Source organism: Dermacentor variabilis, chromosome 4 (genome assembly GCF_050947875.1).
Source record: "Dermacentor variabilis isolate Ectoservices chromosome 4, ASM5094787v1, whole genome shotgun sequence".
Classification (NCBI taxonomy): domain Eukaryota; kingdom Metazoa; phylum Arthropoda; class Arachnida; order Ixodida; family Ixodidae; genus Dermacentor; species Dermacentor variabilis.
In genome coordinates, this window is record NC_134571.1 from 191825807 (window position 1) to 191841651 (window position 15845).

Here is a 15845-nt window from a genome sequence, read left to right on the forward strand (position 1 = left end):
GCATTCATCATTATAAGCGCTACTATTAAACTATATCTCGCCAATGTTTTTTTTTTGCACAAGTTATAACCATTCATCATCATCACTTGCGTTGAACGGGGCGTTTCCCAGTGAAAGAGCGTCCAACTTGGTTGTATTCTCGCCTTTTAAAATGTATGCAAATGAATAGTAAAATTGACTAATTACAAGCCCGAAGAGCTTGCTGCGATATCCTAAAGAAGCTTCCTTAAGCTAATTCTCACAGTAGGTTAAATCCGCATTCTTCAGTGCCGCTTCCATAATTAGCCACCGACGTTCTTTATTCTGACAGATCATAGAGCTAGCATCACCACGAATTTGCTGCACAATTGAACTGGCCTTGCATGAAATTCAATGGCACAACGTTTACATATCTCACGTTTATAACAGCTGATTAATTTCTTATTACAGGCAAGAATCACCGCTTTCTGCACAGCTGTCTTTCGATGAAATATTTCGTCGCCCGGATATGGACGTATCGAACTGGAATGTCGAGATGCAGCAAGGACATCATTCTATCACTATTCGTACGTCAACTCGCCCACTTCTTCCATCTGCTAAGATGAGGTTTGACCTTGTGTATTCCATAAGGGTTAAATTTATATTAATATTTAAAATACTAACTTATTATCTTGATACTCCTAAAGATAATCGCTGGAAAGTTGGCGTGAGCAAGCGGTCGAACCTAGATGTTTAAGGTTAAATGCGCGTGAAATATTCGCCAGGCATCGCACGATGACTGTCGAGTGCACCCTGTGTGACTGTCGAGTCGACGGTGATGCCTTAGCACTGAATCGATATAGTGGCACAACGTATTGCCACCGTCGAAACGCCTTGTCTATGAGGCTTGTAATGTAGCGAGACTCGACTTTCGCACTTCCCTCGGAACACTCGTCTGGCACCGTCGCCACGAAGCATGGGTTGGCATTGAAATCCATGGTGCGCTGGTGCCTGCGAAATCTGAGAAACGCCTCATGCGGCAACCAGACTTCCCTCTCGCGCTTTTATGATGAAGATTTATTGGTTTTCCTTTTATCCTTGTGAAACGTGGCGATGACAAATAGTCACCTAGTCGGCATGAGGTAATAATGCATGGCATACATGCTCTTCATTAGAGCATTTTGCACACATCTACTCAATCTTTTGTCTCTTCCTCAAAGCTTTTTTGCCTTGTGCCGCTACCTACTATAACGGATCTGGGCACATCAATCTCGTCCCTGAGTTTGTTCCACCAATACTCTAAACATTTCATGCTTATGTCGACTGTTCACCGGTTGATGCTTCTGTCCACTTTAAATACAAGCGCTTCTGGAAGTTGTGCGTTACGTACGGGTCGCACTTGGCGAATCCCTTCGTATGCCATTAGGATATGCTAAGTGGTCTCCGGAATTTTGCTGCAGCAACCACATCCCTCATCTAGTTGCGAGTATTTGCTACGCTATGTTTTAATGCGAAAGCATCATATGCCCCATTGCTCAAAAATCCGACGTTGTAGTCGGCGGCGTGACCGAATGATTTTGCCAAAAATGCCGACGGCAAAAAGTAAACCACATAAGCATACTCGGACTGTGAAATATGTCAGGGACGTTCGTGTAAACAAAGAAAATTAGTGCCTTTGAAAAGAATATTAGGTAAATTTTGGTATGGGTGGGAATCGAATCTGGGCGTCAGGGCTGTGAGAAGAGCACGCTTGCCCAACGCCCCGGCGGCTCCATAGTTATGGTTGGCTAAATATGTGCTTAGTGCGTGCGTCCCTGCGCACGTCACGTCGCAGCCGTCTGGCTGACTAAACATGTGGCCTAGAGTGTGTAGAGTGCCTAGACTAAACATTTGGCCTAGAGAGTGGCACCTGACGGCGCAGCCAACGGGTACGAGGCACCACGTCACGAGTGTATAAAATAAGTGTATCATATAAAGAAGTCGCAGTTTCGCCCGAAACGCGAAGCATCAATTGCGGTAACAAATTAGTGGACAGCTATACGAAGTAGGGATAACAGTTTTATCGGCCGTATAAATTCGTAAAAACAGGCATTCTAAATAAATTAACAAGCATGATGACACCCACGCACAAGCCAACATGAACACATCTCGCTGGATAGCCGCGGAAACTCGCTGTCAAAGGAGGAGGCTGCCAGGGGGCCAGGGAGTGCGGACGTGGTTCAAGTCGGCTCCGTGGAAAGTTGCTTTGTCTGGTGGAAACAGTGCCGATTCATAGAAATAAGTGATGTGATCGCCTATCGGAAGTCCTGAGGATTACCTGGATTGCAATTTTATGACTGCAAGTGGACTTTTTTTTATGTCGACCGCGTCTCCCACCTAGCTAGCGTTGAACAAACGCGGCGGTTCGGCGGCAGCCGAAGCCCCCGGCGCCCGCTTCGGAACCCCGCTGTGGAGGCACGATGGCCATGGAGGTGACCGTAGAGGGTACAGAAATTACCCCCGAACAAACGACAACAGCGGATTGGATCACAAAAGTGGGAAAACATGTCAAGGAGCTGTAGGCCCTTGCGAAAGGCGAACGGCGAGAAAGCCAAAACAACGGCAAGCGGGCGGAAAGCGGAACCGCGTTCGGGAAAGGCAAGGCGGCAGCGGCGAACGCCGCGTATAAGAAGCTGGGGCAAAAGATCGCGGAGCGTTCAATTGCGTCGCACCTTCCGCCATTACCGGCGACCGACTACAAGTTCGTCCTTGGGCCGAAGAATGGGCTGGCGCTCGCAAAAGTTCCGACTACCAGGTTGAGTGCGGCGGTGCGCATGGCCGCGCAAATTCTATGGGTTAAGGGGCAAGAAAAGGACGTGCTGATAGTTAACGACAAGCAAGGCACCCTGATTTTCAGCACCCCAGGCATGGACACTGTCTGGAAGGTGACCAAGATTAAGTCTATCAAGATCGAAGAAAAGGACTACGAAGTCACGGCGTACCTTGTGCCGCACGAAGACAATGGGCGGGGTGTAGTGCACGGCATCGACCCGAGATTGACAATAGAAGAACTGACAGAGGCCTTCGGTAACCCGAGGAACCCACCGATACTTGTTGGCGTTAGGAAGATGGGCAACTCCAGCTCGGCAATCGTCACCTTTAAAAACGTGTCATTGCCCAGGTGATGTAATGTTATGGCGTACCTCTGAAGTGTGTGCTCTACAAGAAACGCTACGAGGTGTGCTACTAGCGTGGTGAGTTAAGACACAGATCGGACGGTTGTGTCAGCGAACAAGTTCAATGTCGGGGATGCGGAATGACGCCTCCACCTGAGGATCACGCATATGAGCCCAAGTGTAAGTTGTGCGGCAAAGGTCATTTGACAGCGGACGGCAAATGCAAGGAAGCTTTCAGGACCTCTTATACGATAAAGAGCAGGCAATGGGAGGTCATGCTGCGCTTGGAGGCGGAAGAGCGAAAGGCGAGGGAGGCCGAAGTAGGAAGGAGCAGATGGGAAAAGAGTCAAGGCAGATCCATGAGTCCGTCAAGACCGCGGATCATGTCCAGAGGGAGGGCGGATTCTTTTCGACGACTGCCACAACGGCAGGAAGGGGAGAAGCAACAGAAGGCCGGGCCCGGGAATGCGGGGACCTCCGGCAGCGTTGTCATCAACAATCCAGCGAGATCCACGTCGCCGAACAGAAAGGCGGGTTGGGCAGGCAGGGCCTCCCAGGATAAACGCGATGAGCAAATGTTTTAGATTAAGGAAGAGAATAGCACGCTTAAAGAACAGCTAGCGACGATGAGTAGGCAAATTTAGAAGCTTAAAATAGACTTTAAGCCTAATACAGCACCTGTTAAACAACCGCAAGTGTCGCAAAAGCCAAATATAGAGGGATCAGAGGAGCATATAGCGCCTCCGCCCCATGCTAAAAAGAGGGCGAAGGAAATGAAGAAGCCCATGATAAATAAGGACATACAGACAGTAATAGACAATAGAATAGCGAAACTGCAGGAAAAATTTGACACCAAATCTGGTCAGGAGGATGAATGGCACAAGGCCTTCGAGGTACGCATGTTGGGGATGTTCCAAAATCTGACACAGCAGTTGCATCAGCGACATAACAATCCCTGAGAGCGACTGCACCAGAGGGATAATAAACTCACTGAAGAACTTAAGGCAGAATCTGCGAAGAGGGACCAGGTATATGAACAGCTCACCCAGCAAGTATTAGGAAATCAGATTAATCAGCTAGTTGGCGGTCATGGCTCACAGATCCAGTAAGACCACCGTTTGGAAATGGAGCTGTAGAGGCTTCACGCGCAAGCGTGTGGTCCTACAGGAATTCCTGAGGAACGGGGATCGACCGGAGCTAATAGCACTAGAGGAATGCGGCAGAAAGGCAAAATTGTCAGGGTACAAATCCTATGTAGGCGAAGGCGAAAGCACGCAGATGGCCACCCTAATCAGGCGAAATGTCGCAGCGGTGCAGCATGACACCGGGAGTGCACAAATCAACAACGTTCTCGTAGAACTGATACCGCGCAGAAAGAGAGACGGTAGCTTGTTTGTATAAATCTCTACAGCTCTCCCAGACAAACAAAATGTGACTTCGGGGATCTCTTGGCGACGATGCGACGTAAAATTAAGAACAACCTGCTGTTGATTGTGGGGGACTTTAACGCTCACCACAGATATAAGCAGACTTCGATCAAAGGTAGGAAATTGTGGGACGACATACCAATTCATAATCTGGATTTAATAACCGACCCGATGCAACCTAAGAGCAAGGGAACTAGCGTCGCGTGTGATACGACACCCGACCTCACCTTGACGGGGAGCGGCACTAAAGCCACGTGGTGCAATACAAAGGAAGACTTACGCCGCGATCACAAAATCATAGAAGTGGTGGTAGAAGGCGGCCCGGCAACCTCCCGGAAACGGAGGGTACAGGCTGTAAATTGGGACTTTTTCAGGGCACTCAGGGAAGACCCGACTCCCATCTCTAATATTGCGGAGTGGAGCGATGGCGTCTGCGCATTGGTAAAGAGGCCACCGAAGCGGTGGAAACTGAGGGGGACAACAGAGCGGTAGACAGGAGATTAGTTAATCTACGGAGAAAAAAGAAAAGCCTGGAGGACCGACTTCGACAGTAGAAATGGGCTCGAAATATCGGGAGATAGCGGCTTTAAACAAGGAAAGTGAAGAGCACGCAATGACGCTCACGAAGCAAAATTGGTGGAACGTCTGCGATCACATGACGAGGAATATGAGTACCGCGGGGACGTGGCGACTTCTTCGCCACCTCTTAGATCCTGATAGCACAAAGTCAGCGTCCAAACAGCTGGAAAGAATGGCGCATCAATTTGATGGCACTAAGAAGGAACTCTTAGAAGAAGTTAGGAATAGGTACATCAATCTCGCCGGACCTGAACCCCTCCCGGACTACGGAGGGGTAGAGCATTTGGAATTAGACGCCCGGATCTCCCTGGCTGAGGTCAGAGCGGATATTAATCGGCTAAGGACTAAGTCAGCGGCAGGGCCGGACATAGTGAGCAGCAAAATGCTCCATAATTTAGACGACAGCTCAATCGCCAACCTCGCAACGCACATGCAGGAGTGCTGGGAGAAGGGGATGATACCACAGGAGTGGAAACTCGCTAACCTCATTTTCATTCCCTAGCCGGGTAAAAAACTGGGCTTCGAGAACCTCAGGCCTATATCGCTCACCTTCTGCGTGGTTAAGCTTGCAGAGCACGTCGTTCAGCCGCGGCTCAATGGGTACATAGAGGAAAATTGACTGTATCCGCACACTATGATCGGTTTTTGACCACAGGTGTCGGCATGCGACGTGATGCCGCAGCTCAAAGGCCAAATTAAAGACAAGCGAATACGAGACATGAAAGTGATCGTGGGGTTAGATGTGGCAAAGGCATTTGAAAACGTGAGGTATGTGTCGATTTCGGAGAAATTGAACTCACTCAATGTCGGGAAGAGAGTGTACGATTACATCAAGTACTTTCTTACCGACAGGAAAGCCACTCTCAAGATAGGGGAATAATCTATAAAGAACATTGAACTGGGTAGCGTGGGGACGCCGCAGGGCTCGGTTTTATCACCTACCCTCTTCAACGTTGCAATGTTGAGACTCCTCGAACTGTTTGGCAAAATTGAGAATCTAAACAACACCATATACGCGGATGACTTAACACTATGGAGAAACAAGGGCAGTGATCGTCAAATTGAAAGCTCCCGGCAAATTGCAATTGACATCATCGAGGGGTACCTGAAACCCAAATGACTTAAATGTTTGACCGAAAAGTCGGAAGTACTGTTCGTGATGTCCCCCGGAAACCGGCGGCTTCACCAAAAGCGCGAGGCGGGCATCCGCCTGTACGTCAATGGCGTAGAGATATCCGCGGTCGACAGCAACCGCGTCCTCGGGCTGATGATTCAGGCAAACCGGAAAAATTATGAAACGCTTGCTAGGTTAGAAGGCAGTTCAAATCAAACGTGTGGTCTTATCAGACGAATAGCAAACAGACACGCTGGGATGAAGGAGGCGAATCTCCTGAGGCTAGCACAAGCCTTCGTAATCAGTAGGACAGTGTACGTGGCACCGTACCTCAAGCTCAGTTCTGTAGGACGGAACAAGCTGGAAATCATTATTAGGAAAAATGTCAAGGTCGCGCTCGGACTCTCCCCGAACACGCCTACCGACAAACCGATGAAGCTAGGTGTGTCGAACATTCTCGAGGAACTGATCGATGCTGGCGTTACCACGCAGCATGAAAGGCTACTTGGATCTCTAACAGGGAGGACAATTTTGGAAAGATTAGGCTACGAGCCCAAACATGAACAAGTGCGCTCAAGAGACATACCCATACTGATCAGGAACAAGATAAAAATAGCTCCGCTACCCAGAAACATGAACTCTGCCTTTCACGACGGCAGACAAAAAGACAGGGCCGAGGCATTACAAGCTAGATATACTAGTCGACAGGACGTCCTATATACGGACGCAAAACGGCACACGCGGCCGTGGTGGTTAGAGAAGATGGAACACCGGTGGCGTGCTGCACAGTGAGTGGCGTCGAGACAGTTGAAGCTGAGGAAGTAGGCATAGCCTTGGCCGTCAGGGGGGTAAATGTGGTCATCAGCGACTCCAAAAACGCTGTGAGAAATTACGAATCGGCGAAGGTGACCGAGACTGCCATCTGTACATTAAACAGGTAAGGAGGACCCAGGGAGCTTGTTCTGCTCGTTTGGGCACTAGCTCACCAGGGACTTGGAGGGAACGAGGAGGCACATTCGGCCGCACGAGGTCTCACTTACCGGTCGACCCCCGGAAGCTCCCAAAACACCGAAACTATAAACAGAAGAGAGCATATGCGCGCATACCAGGAAGTCACAGTACACTACAGTCTAAATCCACAAATTTACCCGGGAGCAGAGTAAGAAAGATGAGGTTATGTGGAGGAAATTACAGACGGGCTTTTTTCCAAACCCCGTACTCTACAGCAAGTGGCATCCAGGAGTATACATGTCAAAGCACAAATTCTGTGATGAGGCAGAAAATCTGGTTCCCATGGTGGGGACATGTCCATCTAAGCATGATAGCTCGCACACTCTAGAATCCTGGGAGGCTTTGCTCCGCAGCCCAGACCCCAACGTCCAGCAGGACATCATCGGTCAAGCCCTTGCTGTTGCTGTGTCTCAAGGGATTCCGGCCGACGGCTAGGGGCGAAGGGGGAGAAGCATTTGTCTCCTGACGCTCATTGACTGGCGTTTTTAATAAAGTTGTTACTCCTCCTTTTTGCTGTAAAAATGCTGCAGTGGGAAACGCGGCAGCAGAAGCGAGCGAATTGGCCTCGGCGCAGCCGCTCGCATCAACGCGAAGTGCCCCACGAAAGACAGCGCAGCGCGAACTTTATCTACCCGTCGCAGATGGCTTTGAATATACAGCGGTCCGGCCGAGCACGCGCGGCCGCCCGGACCACCCGGTGTAGAACGTGGCCCTCCTAACCCCACCACCCACCAGAAGCCTTGCGCGTGACGAAAGGTAGCGCGCTTCCTCCCCAATTTCCGCCATCGCGTGCGCGAGATTCAGCCGCGATCGCCGGCTCACCCTCGCACACTTTCACTCCCACATACAGCGTACGGCTCGCGGCGACGATTTTATCGCCCTTCGACTTTATACGGAACCTCACGCCGACGGCAGAAATACGCCTGGAATGGGTATATATCGTAATAAAAAGCATCAATGTGCAACTGACCGCCGCTGGGCGGTCCTTCGAGTTATGAACTCCTCTCGGGCAAGCGAGCGAGTTGAGACGCTTGGCGCGATTTCATTTGGCCATACGGAGGAGCAATTAAAGCGCAGGCAAAAGCTAGCGCGGAAGGGAAACGCGCACAAAAGGAAACATTTAGCCAGAGCGACTATAATGCTTTCGCATTCCCACACGTAAGGAGCCTTAAATGTCTCTATCTGAACTTTTGAACTTAGCCAACCAGCTCGAATGTCTAATAGCAAGTCAATGTGTTAACGTACATATTTTGCCTTCCAATTTCGTTCCTCACATTCTTGTGCATCTCGATGGCGTTGTTTTTCTTCCTATTCTTTGCATCCACATCGCTCTCTCTGCTTCCCTCACCAAGTTCAGTGATTTGGAAAATCCACTGCTGAGGCGAAGCCGACCCTTGGGTGACGCAGTCTTCGTACCTGTATGGGAAGCATTTTACAGCGCTGCTGTATACCCTTACCATACAAAGAAGTTTTCGCGTCGTTGTGCTAAGCAAAAAACTCCCCATACGTAACCGATCCCAGAGACAGTGCAATACCGGGCGGACCCGCGGCAGAAATGATGGAGGCCTTAAGCACTCCCTATACATGTGACTGCGGAGCCCATGGCCATGGGCTTTACACATGGCCATGGGCCCTATACATAGACTTCCTGATGACCAGGAAGTCGAAAGCTTCTATGAAGACATGGAATCGGCGATGGGTAAAGTCAAAACAATATACACTACACTACTGAGTGATTTCAATGTCAGGATAGGCAAGAAGCAGGCTGGAGACAAGTCAGTGGGGGAATGTGGCATAGGTTCTAGGAATAGCAGGGGAGAGTTATTACTAGAGATTGCAGAACGCAAGCGTGATAACCGAAATTGGACGTGGACGAGCCTGAATCAGCCACCGTAGTCCTCCATAAAGCAAGCAACAAAATCCCAATAAAGAAAGGCGTCAGGCAGGGAGATACGATATCTCTAATGCTATTCACAGCGTGTTTACAGGAGGTATTCAGAGGCCTGGATTGGGAAGAATTGGGGATAAAAGTTAATGGAGAATACCTTAGTAACTTGCGATTCGCTGATGATATTGCCTTGCTTAGTAACTCAGGGGACCAATTGCAATGCATGCTCACTGACCTGGAGAGGCAAAGCAGAAGAGTGGGTCTAAAAATTGATATGCAGAAAACTAAAGTAATGCTTAACAGTATCGGGAGAGAACAGCAATTTACAATAGGCAGCGAGGCACTGGAAGTCGTAAGGGAATACATCTACTTAGGGCAGGTAGTGACGGCGGATCCGGATCATGAGACGGAAATAATCAGAAGAATAAGAATGGGCTGGAGTGCGTTTGGCAGGCAGTCCCAAATCATGAACAGCAGGTTGCTGTTATCCCTCAAGAGAAAAGTATATAATAGCTGTGTCTTACCAGTACTCACCTACGGGGCAGAAACCTGGAGGCTTACGAAAAGGGTTCTACCCAAATTGAGGACGACACAACGAGCTATGGAAAGAAGAATGATAGGTGTAACGTTAAGGGATAAGAAAAGAGCAGATTGGGTGAGGGAACAAACGCGAGTTAATGACATCTTAGTTGAAATCAAGAAAAAGAAATGGGCATGGGCAGGACATGTAATGAGGAGGGAAGATAACCGATGGTCATTAAGGGTTACGGACTGGATCCCAAGGGAAGGGAAGCGTAGCAGGGGGCGGCAGAAAGTTAGGTGGGCGGATGAGATTAAGAAGTTTGCAGGGACGGCATGGCCACAATTAGTACATGACCGGGGTTGTTGGAGAAGTATGGGAGAGGCCTTTGCCCTGCAGTGGGCGTAACCAGGCTGATGATGATGATGATGATGATGATGAGCCTGAATGGCGAGACTAGAAATGAAATAGACTTCATACTCTGCGCTAACCCTGGGATCATACAAGGTGTGGACGTCTTCGGCAAGGCGCGCTGCAGTGACCATAGGATGGTAAGATGTCGAATTAGCTTAGAGTTGAGGAGGGAACAGAAGAAACTGGTACATAAAAAACCGATCAATGAGTTAGCGGTAAGAGGGAAAACAGAGGAATTCTGGATCAAGCTACAGAACAACTATTCGACTTTAACTCAGGAAGAGGGCCTTAGTGTTGAAGCAATGAAAGACATATTTATGGGCATCATTAAAGAGTGTGCAATAGAAGTTGGTGGTACCTTAGACAGGATACCGGTAAGCTATAGCAGGAGCCGAAAGATCTGATTAAGAAACGCCAATGTATGAAAGCCTCTGGCCATGCCGCTAGACTAGAACTGGCAGAACATTCCAAGTTAATCAGCAAGCGTAAGATAGCTGACATAAGGAAGTATAATATGGATAGAATTGAGAATGCTCTCAGGAATGAGGGAAGCCTAAAAGCAGTGAAGAAGAAACTAGGAATAGGAAACAATCAGATGTATGCTCTAAGAGACGAAGGCGGCAATGTCATTATAATATGGATTAGATAGTTTAGATATATTTATATATATATATTTATATATATATTTAGATAGATTAGATAGATTAGATAGTGGCTGAGGAGTTCTATAGAGATTTATAGAGTATCAGTGGCACCCACGGCGATATTGAAAGAGGGAACAGTTTAGAAGAATCTGACATCCCACAAGTAACGTGGGAAGAAGTAAAGAAAGCCTTAGGAGCTATGCAAAGGAGGAAGGCAGCTGGGGAGGATGAGGTAACAGCAGATTTGTTGAAGGATAGTGGGCAGATTGTTCTAGAAAAACTGGTCTTCCTGTATGCGCAATACCTCATGAACTTGAGCGAACCGGAATCTTCGAAGAACGCCAACATAATCTTAATCCATAAGAAAGGGGTCGCCAACGACTTGAAAAATTATAGACCGATCAGCTTACTGTCCGTTGCCTACAAACTGTTTACTAAGGTAATCGCAAGTAGAATCAGGAACACCTTACACTTCTGTAAACCAAAGGACCAGGCAGGAGTCCGTAAAGGCTACTCAACAATAGACCATATTCACACTATCAATCAGGTGAAAGAGAAATGTGCAGAATATAACCAACCCTTATATATAGCTTTCATTGAATACGAGAAAACGTTTGATTCAGTCGAAACCTCAGCAGTCATGCAGTCATTACGGAATCAGGGTGTAGACGAGCAGTGTGTAAAAATACTGAAAGATATCCATAATGGCTCCGCAGCCACCATAGTCCTTCATAAAGAAAGCAACAGAATCCCAATAAAGAAAGGCGTCAGGCAGGGAGATACGATCTCTCCAATGCTATTCACAGCATGTTTCCAGTAGGTATTCAGTTGGAAGAATTGGGGAGAAGAGTTAATGCAGAATACCTTCGTAACTTGCGATTCGCAGAGGATGTTGCCTTGCTTAGTAACTCAGGGGACCAATTGCAATGCATGCTCACTGACATGGATTGGCAAAGCAGAAGGGTGGGTCTAAGAACTATGCTGCAGAAAACTAAAGTAATGTTTAATCGTCTCTGAAGAAACCAGCAGTTTACGATAGGCAGCGAGGCACTGGAAGTGGTAAGGTAATACCTGTACTTGGGGCAGGTAGTGACCGCGAATCGCGATCATGAGACTTAATTATACAGAAGAATAACAATGGGCCTGGGTGCGTTTAGCAGACATTCTCTGATCAGGAACATCAGGTTGTCATTATCCCTTAAGAGAAAAGTGTATAACAGCTGTGTCTTATCAGTACTCAACTACGGGGCAGAAACCTTGAGGCTTACGAAAAGGGTTCTAGTACTTTAATTGAGGACGACGCAACGAGCTATGGAAAAAAGAATGGTGGGTGTAACGTTAATGGATAAGAAGAGAGCAGATTGGGTGAGAGAAAAAACGCAAGTTAATGGCATATTAGTTCAAATCAATACAAAAAGAAATGGGCGTGGGCAGGGCATGTAACGAGGAGCGAAGGTAATCGATGCTCATTAATGGTTATGGACTGCATTCCAAGAGAAGGGAAACTTAGCAGGGGCGGCAGAAAGTTATGCGGACAGATGAGATTAAGAACTTTGCAGGAGCAACACGGGCACAATTAGCACATGACCGGGGTAGTTGGAGGAGTATGGGAGAGGCCTTTGCCCTGCAGTGGGTGTAGCCAGGCTGATGATGATGATGATGACACATGGGCCAATCCCGAAGATAGTACAATACCGGCCCGACACGGCGGCAGAGGGGAAGCAGGCGTTAAGCACTCCCCATACGTGGGCCGAAACCGAAGATAGTGCAACGCCGGGCCCACCCACGGCGGAGGTGAAGCAGGCGTTAAGCACTGCCCATACGTGGGCCGATCCCGAAGATTGTGCAATACCGGCCCGACACGCGGCGGAGGTGAAGCAGGCCTTAAGCACTCCCCATACGTGGGCCGATCCCGAAGATAGTACAATACCGGCCCGACACGCGGCGGATGTGAAGCAGGCGCTAAGCACTCCCCATACGTAGGCCAATCCCAAAGATAGTGCAATGCCGGGCTGACCCGCGACGGAGATACTCTTTGCCAGGCCTACATACACTACTTCGCTGGTTATCTTGCTTCAAAGAGTGGAAGGGCTCTGATATTTTTTGATCGTTTGCTGAGCAATGGCTCGTTTTTCGCAAATTTCACTTTTATCGCTTAATCTTTACAACAGTCTCACGCTATAGCTCAAGTATAATTTCATTCCGCTGGCTGAAATATTTTTCTGGGGCACTTTTTTTTCGTCTTCTATGCGGCGAACCCGCACTACAGGGACAAAAGATTGCTCAATCATTTCATTAACGAGAAAGGGCTCATCGATTATGTTACAACTCGTCTACTCGAATGTGCTCCTATGATGAACATTTGCGCCTTTACGTTTAAGGAGAGATGATATCAGATTCTGCAAGATGCAGCGGACCGAATGACGTTATGGAGTCGCATGGAAGCATTAAGCCCAGCTGCGCGTGCCCTCTCATATAATATTTGTGGTCATCGTAAAAGGCTTTATTTAATATTTAGAAAGATAAACATCACGGTGCTAGCCTATGCACATTCGCGCCCTTACGTTTAGGGAGAGATGATATTATCAGATTCTGCAAGAAGCAGCGTACCGAATGGCGTTATGGAGTGGCATGGAAGCATTAAGCCCAGCTGCGCGCGCTCTATTATATAAAATTTGTGGTGATCGTAAAAGGTTTTCTTTATTATTTAGAAAGATCAACATCACGGTCTAGCCTAACTCATGAAAGCCAAACAGTAAATAACACATAATTAATGAGCAATTACCTAATTAATTACGGAATGTGGCTAATAGGACTCCATTCATTAACTATCCGTAGAGTTACTCACACTATGAAGTTTCTTGGTATTACGCACATTTAATATTGTGAATATCAAATGAACAGTAATAATACCAGTGATTCAACAATGAGGCCTTCTAGGAACTGTATTATGAAGTCAATAGTGATAATGAACCTTTCACTTTACTGGTACAGTGGCAGAATTGATGCCTGCACGTCGTCATTGGTGCCATTTACACTGTAATAAATTAGCATTTTATTGCGGTAACAAATATATGGGCATTCCAGCTCCTTTCCGCCATCGTCGTTTGCCACCGTGGTGTTCGGTATAATGTCCAAATGCGATAATGCCGTTGCGCGCGTGATATGCTCTACGCGCGACTGAAGGCGTGCGAGGGTGAGCCGAATACAATGGGTTCATCTCGCGCGCGCAAGGGAGGAAGGCGTGGAGGAAGCACATCGTCATCAACCGAGCGCAAGGCAATGGGAGGGGATGGGGGGTGGGTTCCACTTCCGCAGCGGCTGCGTATCACACGGCCGAGTGGGGCCGCGCGAGCTCTATCTGGAAAGCCATTGGCGATGAGTTCAAAGTCTGGGTGCGTTGAGGGGCTCATAGCTTCGTCTGCGCTATGTGCTCGCTGCTTCGGTCGCATTGAAGCGAGATGCAGAACGGTAGTCAATTTGCTTGCTACTGCCACTATTCCTCAAGCCACCGTTTTGACAGCGAGTGTCCGAGCTAATCGAGTGAGGTGTTTCGGTTCGTTCGGGCGCCCGTGACCCCATGCTTGTTAATTAAGATAATGTTTACGCCTTTTTGTGGCCGATAAAACTACTATATCATTTAGTTCGTGTAGTTGTCTACTAATTTGCTACTGCAAGCGATGCTTCGCCATTCCAGCGAAAGTTTGACGCTTTGGTTGTCATTACTGACTAATAACGCCGACTTAACTTTCATACAACCTTGCGTTATGGATACCAAATGCAAAGTATTTCTAACCGTGACTAAATTACGATAACTAGGAGGCGTAGGATTGAGTTACTTGCGATCAGGGATCACTGTGTTTGGTATGACAGTGGTAGCCGTTACTCATAAACTTGTATGTCTTCATTGATGTCAATCAAAAAGCCGTTATATGACTATTTCTTTGGTTATCGATGCGGACCGATTACGTGCGGTTATTACGGAGCACTAGCGATTCTCAATTCGATGTTGTTCGGTTTACTCTTATAATTACAATAACTAGATGATGGGACAGAGATACTAGTGATCACAAATCACTTTCATTAGTATGTCAGCGGTAGCCTTGATTTGTCCACGTCGTCATTGGTATCAGTCCAAAACTGATTGCTTGACTATTTTTGTTACCACGGATAATTAATGATACGAGTCATCAGGGATCACTAGTGATGCGATCCGTTCTATGTACTCGTACTTTTTAGCAGCATAGCGCCATGGGTATCAAATGAAACTTCATAAAAATGGTAATCCAAATATAATACCAATATGGTAGGATTGGCTCACTAGTGATTACAAATTTGTTTAGCACGACAGTAGTAGTCTTAATTTATTCATTATCAGTTGCATAAATCACTTTCATTAAACTTTTCTCCTGAATGTGTAGGAGACAGGGTCTAAATCTGCGGACCACTAGTGATTGCGTTTGCTTCAGTGCCATCGACTATTTACAAATTTTATCTATATAGATATCATATGGCAGGTAATTTCAAGGGTGATTCAACTGTCAAGAGGAATGTGAGTCACTAGTGATGACAAATGTCTTTTTACTATGATTGCCTTTATTGTCCGCGTCGTCGCTAGCTAGAATAATAGTGTCAATGAGAAGCAGTTAGGTAAATATGACATATACAGATAGTGATTAGTGAGAGTGATTTTGCAAGTTTGGTGTTGTCACAATTATACAACACATTTTTATGACTATTAAGTGAACAGTCATAAACAAGGAAAATGACAATGTTATGGTGGCAGCTATATCTGAAAATTTTCGTAAAATTTTGCTTACCTCCGAATTCAAATGTTCTTGAAGGGCGTTCTGCTTCAATTAAAGTCATTGGCGCTGTGAATAAATAGGCTTGCGTTTCGATTCAATTGAGTAACAAAACCTGTAGTTTGCATAATCGAAACTTAGTTCCGCTGCAGTCTCCCTCTATATTGCATCTGTATATGCTTCACAAATTTGCGCAAAGATCTGACATCTTGTTTCAAGCCGTTGCGATGAAGGATCTACTATTACTACTACTACTAATAATAATATTAAGAATAAGAATAATAGTAGTAATAACAAAAACAACAAAAACGTAGATATTGCTAAGGATAG

General features: G+C 47.1%; 1 long non-coding RNA gene across 1 annotated transcript in view; it reads left to right on the forward strand.

Moving 5' to 3' along the window:
- Positions 1-15845, forward strand: part of LOC142578116 (uncharacterized) — a 117710-nt gene that overhangs the window by 52059 nt on the left and 49806 nt on the right. Inside the window, exon 3 of the long non-coding RNA XR_012827174.1 lies at positions 430-545. This is a non-coding gene — a long non-coding RNA (uncharacterized LOC142578116). The remainder of the gene's footprint in view (positions 1-429; positions 546-15845) is intronic.